The 10,520-nt window shown below is 44.0% G+C and overlaps 1 long non-coding RNA gene across 1 annotated transcript in view; it reads left to right on the top strand.

Moving 5' to 3' along the window:
- Positions 1-1,326, top strand: part of LOC111976121 (uncharacterized) — a 3,370-nt gene extending 2,044 nt beyond the window's left edge. Inside the window, exon 4 of the long non-coding RNA XR_002878886.2 lies at positions 1,132-1,326. This is a non-coding gene — a long non-coding RNA (uncharacterized lncRNA). The remainder of the gene's footprint in view (positions 1-1,131) is intronic.
- The last annotated feature ends 9,194 nt before the right edge of the window (positions 1,327-10,520 follow it).

Here is a 10,520-nt window from a genome sequence, read left to right as displayed (position 1 = left end):
TGTCTGTCAGCGTAGTGTCCAGAGCATGGAGGCGCTACCAGGAGACAGGCCAGTACATCAGGAGACGTGGAGGAGGCCGTAGAAGGGCAACAACCCAGCAGCAGGACCGCTACCTCCGCCTTTGTGCAAGGTGGAGCACTGCCAGAGCCCTGCAAAATGACCTCCAGTAGGCCACAAATGTGCATTTCTGCACTACACTGTGATTTCTTATGTTGTAGATGCCAGTCAAAGGAGTGTGTGGCACATCAGAGTGGACAGCGGCCAAAGAGACGTCAGGAAAATCATCTGCCAAAGTAGATGAGGAGGGCCTTGAGATAGTAGTTTGCCGACACAGCGTTTTCCTCAAGGCCCCCAACATGTACAGAGGCGAGGTATATGCCTACTTAGTGTACTTGCAGAAGGAGTTGTGTTCTGTTGGCACGGTGGGCTTCTTCTGCTGCAATGTTACATGCAAATACTGGCCATATTTGCAGAACATTGTGCAGGCATGCCCAGACAATGCACTCTCTCCTCTGCTTTATGCATGCGAAGGCGCATGAATGGTCTTATGAGGTAATTGTTTTCTTTCAGGACTGTTTTTGTGTTATGCAGAAAGGATATTGTAATGCCTTTTTAAATAGAATGAATACATTATTTAAAACATTTATTTGTTCATTAAGGCATTATAGCTCAAATGGGGAGGCCGCAATTAGTCTCTGGCAACACAACCAGAGAGGAAGTCGAGCAGGACATCAACGACGCTGTGCTTCATGAGTGGGTTGCTGAGGTGCAGCAGTGGATGTTTCTCTCTCTCAATTTCAAAATTTGTCACATCTGCTCCTGCAACGCCCTCTACTGCTCATCCTGTGTCTCCTTGACCTGCCGCCACTCCCCCAGTACTCTCTCCCTCTCCCCCTCTCTCTCTCTCTCTCTCTCTCTGTGTGTGTGTGATTGTGTGGGCGGAGACAGGTGTGCTGCAGTCAGAGCAGATCCCCACCAGCTGCCACCTGTTCCATAATCAAGACCTCTACAAATACTCAGCCCTGCTACTTCCACGCTGCCAGATCGTAATCTCTGCTCAGTCAGTCTACGGTTCTAGCCGTTTGTTACTATTCAGATCCTTGCCTGACACTGTTTTCTTCTCCGCTACAGTTCTGCTCGCTCTTAATCTGGTCCCTGTCTCCAGTCCCACGTCTCGTTATTCTGTCCTGGATACCCCACTCTACTACTCCTTTGGATTCCCCTCCGGACCTGCTTACCCTGTCTCAACCCCTCTCGCTCCAGCCTCAGCCTCCGCACCTGGTTTCCAGCAACCCGCCCGAGCTTCCCCTGACCTGCACTCCATCTTCCCCCTGTGTTTTAATAAATACATTGGTTACTTCATCCCAGTCTCCTCGTCTGAGTCTGCTCTTGGGTTCCACTCCGCGTAACATAATTACATTGATGTCAGTGAAGTCATGTTTGTTATGTAATGTAAAACATTTCAGTAAACTGAGAAATTACATGACCATAAACAACAGAGTCTGCATGTCTTGTAAAATGTTATAACTTATATGACAACAAATTCTTTCGAAATTTGTTGAATGCTTTGTACTCTGTTTGTGTCTCTATAGTAGCTCTATAACTTATAGTCATGTAATATATCTGATTATAAACTGGTTGGTTCGAGCACTGCATGTTGATTGGCTGACGGCCGTATACCACGGGTATGACAAAACGTTGGTAACCAGTTTATAATAGCAATAAAGCACCTTGGGGGTTTGTGGTATATGGCCAATATACCACGGCTAAAGGGTGTATCCAGGCACTCCGTGTTGGGTCGTACTTTAGAACAGCCCTTAGACGTGGTATATTGGCCATATACCTCACCCACTCGATCTTTATTGGTTAAAGCTACAGTCCGTCTAATCACCCCTTATTATTCAGACGGTAACAAGAGGAGACATCAGATTCTGAGAAATTGTTGAGGACAAGAAGGCCTTGACAGCTGCCATTGTTCAACTTCACGAGCAGCAGGCAGAGTTTAGGCTCCCCACAGTGGATGAGCTGCTCAATACTGACAACTTTGTGTGGTCATGGGAGAGACTTGGCAACAGTAAGTGTATGATTGCAGAAGGTTTCTATCTACCTTTCAGCGTAGGCTGCAATCATTGCTGTTGTACTGTTATATACCTCTGAGTTTACATCTCAAAGGCAACAGCAATCTTGCCATCAAATGTTGGTGAACAGACTGCAGGAGGAAGAGAGGATCCTGGTGCAGGAGATGAAGAGCCACTGGGGAAGCCTACAAAGAGCCACAGGAACTCTGGAGGCACTGTCCCTACAGCWGCAAGGTCAGAGTAAGTTGAGGTTTATACTATTTTTGGACCATTTTTTTTTTCTTGCTATACAAATACACACTATTTTGTGTATTGGAATTGTAAATAATTTACGGCTTTACATGTGACTGTTAGGCAATGCAGTGGAGTTGTCAGAGGGATGGAGGAATGGCCGTATCTGCCTCCTGAAGAGAAGATTGAGTAAACTGCCACAAGACCAAGTCAACACCAGGAACACTTACCACAAGCTAATTCTGGGAGAAGGGACTATTATTGATGACTCTGATGAAGATGAAAGCTCAGATGAAGAMAGTTCTATTGCTGAGAGCTCAGATGATGACTTATCTTTCTGAAATCCTAAACCACCCCTGCATCTCTCTCTCTCCCACAGGAGAGGGAGAAGGCCGCCACCACCTCCCTCAGGATCAGCCTGGTCTCCCGACGTTGACCCCTGACATAGTACGAATAAATTATTTCCATGTAATAAAAAATTCGAACCAAATCAAATTGTATTTGTCACATGCGCCGAATACAACATGTGTAGTAGACCTTACAGTGAAATGCTTACTTACAAGCCCTTAACCAACAATGCTTTTAAGAAGTTGAGAAAAAAAGAGTGCTAAGTAATAATAGATAAGTAGAAAATAAAAGTAACAAATAATTAAACAGCAGCAGTAAAATAACAAGCGAGGCTATATACATGGGTACCGGTACAGAGTCAATGTGCGGGGGCACCGGTTAGTTTACATTTACATTTAAGTCATTTAGCAGACGCTCTTATCCAGAGCGACTTACAAATTGGAAAGTTCATACATATTCATCCTGGTCCCCCCGTGGGGAATGAACCCACAACCCTGGCGTTGCAAGCGCCATGCTCTACCAACTGAGCCACACGACCCCCTTTATTGGGGGTGTCTTGCTTAGTTGAGGTAATTAAAGTAATATGTACATGTAGGTAGCGTTAAAGTGATTATGCATAGATTATAAACAGAGAGTAGCAGCAGCGTAAAAGAGGGGTCTGGGTAGCCRTTTGATTAACTGTTCAGGAGTCTTATGGCTTGGGGGTTAAGAAGCCATTTGGACCTAGACTTGGATCTCCGGTACCGGTTGCCGTGCAGTAGCAGAGAGAACAGTCTATGACTAGGGGGMATGGAGTCTTTGATAATTTTTAGGGCCTTCCTCTGACACCGCCTGGTATAGAGGTCCTGGATGGCAGGAAGCTTGGCCCCAAAAGTGTTAGTGCTGTTTTTCTGTTTGACTTTAAATCAGTTAACGGTGTGTCAATTAAAATCTTATATTGAGTCAAATGTAATGTAGGCCAATGTAGCAGAATTAGGTCGGGCTCCTGTTATTTTCCCCAGATGAAATAGCATGCTTATGTCAGACAGTCAAGATACGGTATATAGCCTACAAGCAAGGTGAAAAAACGATGAAGACCAATTYTCTGCCTTACGTGCGTTCTTTCTGTAGACTACCACTGCATCATATTGACATGCGTCATGATTTGCGACAGGTTTGTTTATCTGCTTGGGTTCTGTGGGATACTTAACAGAGGGATGTATTTTCTGAAAGCCAAATCATGGCAAAGCTGCTCTGTTTGAATAGGCGGTGYGAATTCAGTGCATAATTGTCTTGCTTATCAGAAATATGCCATGAAGAAGACSATGGGAATAGAGGGGCGGTTCTTACCATATAAAGGGTGTAGAATGTTTAAATAGTATATTTTCAAGGTTCTCAAGGCTCCAATATCGATATAACACCGTTTTTTATAAGCATTTACATACATACACTTGTTTTCTGCCATGAAGCTCTATACACCACTAGGAAACGTTATATTTTAACAAGCCATGTCTGGTCATGGAATCCCCCCCAAAATGTTGTTTTGTTTTTTGTAGCTCAGACTTGTGGCTTGGCACAAAATATATTTGGGATGAATCAAACATATTTGTGCAATCTCATACCCCTGCTGGCTATGGGGTGCTTTGTAGCGCCCCCCAAAGGTGCAATTTATCCAAACTTTAATGATTTGTAAGTCAAGAACAGATGAACATATCTGAACATTATTTGACATGAAGGTTTACTAAGGGACCCTAATTAAATTATGAGGTTCCAACATTTCAAGCTTAAATATTAATGACTCAAAAACACATTTTAAAAAGTGCCCCACTTCAAACATTGAGTTGGTATGTGCTGATACAGCATTATGTAGGTTTTAATAGAGGTACATATGAATTTGCACGCATATTAGAACGATATTGACAAAGATATTAATAAGCATCCGGTTAGGGTTAGAAGAAAAAACGGCAAAATGGCGGCATATTTCTAGTTCAGAAGTTATCTGGTTTAGGGAAGAAAATGTGTCATTATTTTTCCATAAATTATTTAATAAAAAACAGATATCGCATAAGAAAAAGTCAACGTGATTCAAATTAAAGACAGACGCAGCTATAATAATTTATGAATACTATCAAAAAATAATAACACAAATGTGACAGGATCACGATACCCTTCGTACAAAGGAAGTATAAACGTCACCTGACGTCACCGAGCCGGAAGAACAAAGCAGTGACCCAAACCAGAAATACAACCCAGGCTGCGGTCCAAACACTTAAAAGACACACCCTATCCCCTCAGCCCTCAAATTAAGTGGARACTTCTGATGACGTATCATAACGTCTGACGAGTATACACTTGTAGGGCTGGGGGCGAGGGAGGAAGGAATGATTTTTAAATGGACCACCCTTGGCKGGAAATTCGTCACTCGTTCATCCCGTGATGATTGTGGCTGCGGTCTAAACACTTAAAAGACACACCCTCGTCCACTTACCTTATGCCCTTGGGGGAATCCCTGCCTCCATCTTGGAGGGTGGTCCAAATGATTMGCCAAGCAAGGGAAGTTTGCAACATAAGCCCCTCAGCCCTCGTTTTCAGTCGGCTTTGCTAGTGCACAATTATGTTCACTGAAACTCCCCATAATTCAATTTGCGACGATTGTACATCCGCCAAGAAAAGTCTGCAATTTTTTTTAAACAACATCAATGGAGAAGTCAACATACAGGTGTAAGTAAAAATGAATGGGGGACACACCCCCAAAATATTTTGAAGTGTCTGTCCAATATCTAGGAGATATAAGAAAGCTCAAGAAATATATATTTTTTGGACACATTTAATCCCTTATTTTTGTTGGCACAAAATTGCCTCCATACTTCCATTTTATATATATTTTTGTTAAAAAAATATTTTTTACCCCTTTTTCTCCTCAATTGGTAGTTACTGTCCTGTCCCATCACTGCAACTCCCATATGGACTCAGGAGAGARGAAGGTCGAGAGCTGTGCATCTTCTGAAACACAACCGAGCCAAGCCGCACTGTTTCTTGACACAACGGCCACTTAAAATCAAATCAAATTTATTTATATATCCCTTCTTACATCAGCTGATATCTCAAAGTGCTGTACAGATACCCAGCCTAAAACCCCAAACAGCAAGCAATGCAGGTGTAGAAGCACGGTGGCTAGGAAAAACTCCCTAGAAAGGCCAGAACCTAGGAAGAAACCTAGAGAGGAACCAGGCTATGAGGGGTGGCCAGTCCTCTTCTGGCTGTGCCAGGGTGGAGATTATAACAGAACATGGCCAAGATGTTCAACTGGTTCCATAATTAACCAGCATGGTGCAAATAATAATACACAGTAGTTGCCAAAAGTGGCAGCAAGTCACACCTCAGGAGAAATGTCATTTGCTTTTCATAGCCCATCCATTAAGAGGTATCTCTTACCGCTCCTGCCGTCTTCTAGAGAGTTGAAAACAGCAGGTCTGAGACAGTAGCACGTCCGGTGAACAGGTCGGGGTTCCATAGCCGCAGGCAGAACAGTTGAATTAAAAAAAAAAGAAACCCCCTTCTCAATCTCACGATAGACTACGCCAATGCACTCTAGGAAGCGAGACATTACCGGCACTTGTACATTGCACTGGGAAAAGCAACATCCCCTGGCCTTCCGCTACAAGTGATTTCGGAAAACGAACTCTGAAGCAGCAAGCACGGCCAGGTGGACTGGGGACAAAAAGGAGTCATCATGCCAGGTAGTCCTGACGCATGGTCCTAGGGCTCAGGTCCTCCGAGAGAGAGAAAAGAAAGAGAGAGGGAGAATTAGAGAGAGCAACTTCAATTCACACAGGACACCGGATAAGACAGGAGAAGTACTCAGATAATAACAAACTGACCCTAGCCCCCCGACCACATAAACTACTGCAGCATAAATACTGGAGGCTGAGACAGGAGGGGTCAGGAGACACTGTGTGCCCCATCCGAATGATACCCCCGGACAGGGCCAAACAGGAAGGATATAACCCCACCCACTTTGCCAAAGCACAGCCCCCACACCACAGAGGGATACCTTCAACCACCAACTTACACATTGTGACGACCCTCCCACTCTGTCTGCCGTATTCTCTCTTGTTCTTGTTTCCTTATTAGGATGCCGGTGGGCGGAGTTGGAGGGTCGTCAGCTACATGGGAAACACCTGGGCCCGGTGTCTCCCAGATAAATACACCACTTCCCCATTCATGGAAGAGACTCTCTCCATGCAGACACCGTCATAGATTTTGTTGTGGCGTTTTGGTGCTTTTTGGTTGTTTGCTTTAGCACCTTTCAACACACCGCATTATCACATTTATGCAAGCAAAACACTCACTTACATTACTGATTACTGATCTACACAACCATTGTTAATTGCATTTAGGTTACCTTAGTTAATAAATATATTTTGTTATTCCTTATCTCCAGTTGTCTCCCTTTTGATATGGGCTTTGAGTCGGTTCGTGACACCATCCCTGAGGACAAGGCGAGTATAGCCCCACAAAGATCTCCGCCATGGCACAACCCAAGGGGGTGCGCCAACCCAGACAGGAAGATCACGTCAGTGACTCAACCCACTCAAGTGATGCACCCCTCCTAGGGACGGCATGAAAGAGCACCAGTAAGCCAGTGACTCAGCCCCTGTAATAGGGTTAGAGGCAGAGAATCCCAGTGGAGAGAGGGGAACCGGCCAGCAGAACAGCAAAGGCGGTTCGTTGCTCCAGAGCCTTTCCGTTCCCTTCACACTCCTGGCCAGACTAACACTCAATACATAGAAAATGACCCACTGACGAGATGAGTCTTCAGTAAAGACTTAAAAGGTTGAGACCGAGTCTGGCGTCTCTCACATGGGTAGGCAGACCATTCAATAAAAATGGAGCTCTTATAGGAGAAAGACCCTGCCTCCAGCTGTTTGCTTAGAAATTCTAGGGACAATTAGGAGGCCTAGCGTACGTGTAGGTATGTACGGCAGGACCAAATCGGAAAATAGGTAGGAGCAAGCCCGTGTAATGCTTTGTAGGTTAGCAAGTAAAACTTGAAATCAGCCCTTGCCTTAACAGGAAGCCAGTGTAGGGAGGCTAGCACTGGAGTAATATGATCAAATTTTGGGGTTCTAGTCAAAGATTCTAGCAGCCGTATTTAGCACTAACTGAAGTTTATTTAGTGCTTTATCCGGGTAGCCGGAAAGTAGAGCATTGCAGTAGTCTAACCTAAAGTAACAAAAGCATGGATACATTTTTTCTGCGTCATTTTTGGACAGAAGTTTCTGATTTTTGCAATGTTACGTAGATGGAAAAAGCTGTCCTTGAAACAGTCTTGATATGTTCGCCAAAAGAGAGATCAGGGTCCAGAGTAACGCCGAGGTCCTTAATTTTGAAGTGTCTGTCCAATATCTAGGAGATATAAGAAAGCTCAAGAAATATATATTTTTTGGACACATTTAATCCCTTATTTTTGTTGGCACAAAATTGCCTCCATACTTCCATTTTATATATATTTTTGTTAAAAAAATATTTTTTACCCCTTTCTTCAATTGGTAGTTACTGTCCTGTCCCATCACTGCAACTCCCATATGGACTCAGGAGAGAGAAGTCGAGAGCTGTGCATCTTCTGAAACACACACGAGCCAAGCCGCACTGTTTCTTGACACAACGGCCACTTAAACAATCAAATCAAATTTATTTATATATCCCTTCTTACATCAGCTGATATCTCAAAGTGCTGTACAGATACCCAGCCTAAAACCCCAAACAGCAAGCAATGCAGGTGTAGAAGCACGGTGGCTAGGAAAAACTCCCTAAGAAGGCCAGAACTAGGAAGAAACCTAGAGAGGAACCAGGCTATGAGGGGTGGCCAGTCCTCTTCTGGCTGTGCCGGGTGGAGATTATAACAGAACATGGCCAAGATGTTCAACTGTTCATAAATTACCAGCATGGTCAAATAAATATAATCACAGTAGTTGCCAAGGGTGCAGCAAGTCAGCACCTCAGGAGTAAATGTCATTTGGCTTTTCATAGCCCATCATTAAGAGTATCTCTACAGTTTTATTTGAGACGACTTTACAACCATCAAGATTAATTGTCAGATTCAACAGAAGATCTCTTTGTTTCTTGGGACCTAGAACAAGCATCTCTGTTTTGTCCGAGTTTAAAAGTAGAAAGTTTGCAGCCATCCACTTCCTTATGTCTGAAACACAGAGGCTTCTAGCGAGGTCAATTTTGGAGCTTCACCATGTTTCATTGAAATGTACAGCTGTGTGTCATCGCGATAGCAGTGAAAGTTAACATTGTGTTTTCAAATGACATCCCCAGAGGTAAAATATATAGTGAAAACAATAGTGGTCCCAAAACGGAACCTTGAGGAACACCGAAATGTACAGTTGATTTGTCAGAGGACAAACCATTCACAGAGACAAACTGATATCTTTCCGACAGATAAGCTCTAAACCAGGCCAGAACTTGTCCGTGTAGACCAATTAGGGTTTCCAATCTCTCCAAAAGAATGTGGTGATCGATGGTATCAAAGGCAGCACTAAGGTCTAGGAGCACGAGGACAGATGCAGAGCCTCGGTCTGACGCCATTTATAAGGTCATTTACCACCTTCACAAGTGCAGTCTCAGTGCTATGATGGGGTCTAAAACCAGACTGAAGGCATTTCGTATACATTGTTTTTCTTCGGAAGGCAGTGAGTTGCTGTGCAACAGCTTTTTAAAAAAGAAATTGAGAGGAATGGAAGATTCGATATAGGCCGATAGTTTTTTTATATTTTCTGGGTCAAGGTTTGGCTTTTTCAAGAGAGCTTTATTACTGCCACTTTTAGTGAGTTTGGTACACATCCGGTGGATAGAGAGCCGTTTATTATGTTCAACATAGGAGGGCAAGCACAGGAAGCAGCTCTCTCAGTAGTTTAGTTGGAATAAGGGTCCAGTATGCAGCTTGAAGGTTTAGAGGCCATGGTTATTTTCATCATTGTGTCAAGAGATATAGTACTAAACACTTAAGTGTCTCTCTTGATCCTAGGTCCTGGCAGAGTTGTGCAGACTCAGGACAACTGAGCTTTGGAGGAATACGCAGATTAAAGAGGAGGCTCCCGGGTGGCGCAGTGGTCTAGGGCACTGCATCGCAGTGCTAGCTGCGCCACCAGAGTCTCTGGTTCGCGCCCAGGCTGGGCTGGGTTCGCGCCCAGGCTCTGTCGCAGCCGGCCGCAACCGGGAGATCCGTGGGGCGACGCACAATTGCACAATTGGCATAGCGTCGTCCGGGTTAGGGAGGGTTTGGCCGGTAGGGATATCCTTGTCTCAGTATGTAAAAATTTACTAAAATGTATGCACTCTACTGTAAGTCGCTCTGGATAAGAGCGTCGCTAAATGACTAAAATGTAAATGTGAGACCGTAATTTGCTTTCTAATGATCATGATCTTTTCCTCATAGAAGTTCATGAATTTATACTGCTGAAGTGAAAGCCATCCTCACTTGGGGAATGCTGCTTTTTAGTTAGCTTTGCGACAGTATCAAAAATAAATTTAGGATTGTTCTTATTTACCTCAATTAAGTTGGAAAAATATGATGATCGAGCAGCAGTGAGTACTGCACGGTACTGTCTTTCCAAGGCTAGTCGGAAGACTTCAATTTGGTGTGGCGCCATTTCCGTTCCAATTTTCTGGAAGCTTGCTTCAGAGCTCGGGTATTTTCTGTATACCAGGGAGCTAGTTTCTTATGACAAATGTTTTTCGTTTTAGGGGTGCAACTGCATCTAGGGTATTGTGCAAGGTTAAATTGAGTTCCTCAGTTAGGTGGTTAACTGATTTTTGTCCTCTGACGTCCTTGGGTAGGCAGAGGAGGTCTGGAAGGGCATAGACATAGACATA

This window comes from Salvelinus sp. IW2-2015, linkage group LG16 (assembly GCF_002910315.2).
Source record: "Salvelinus sp. IW2-2015 linkage group LG16, ASM291031v2, whole genome shotgun sequence".
NCBI classification, from domain to species: domain Eukaryota; kingdom Metazoa; phylum Chordata; class Actinopteri; order Salmoniformes; family Salmonidae; genus Salvelinus; species Salvelinus sp. IW2-2015.
The sequence above is the reverse complement of the archived record's forward strand: the minus strand, read 5'-3'. Positions and strand labels throughout refer to the sequence as shown.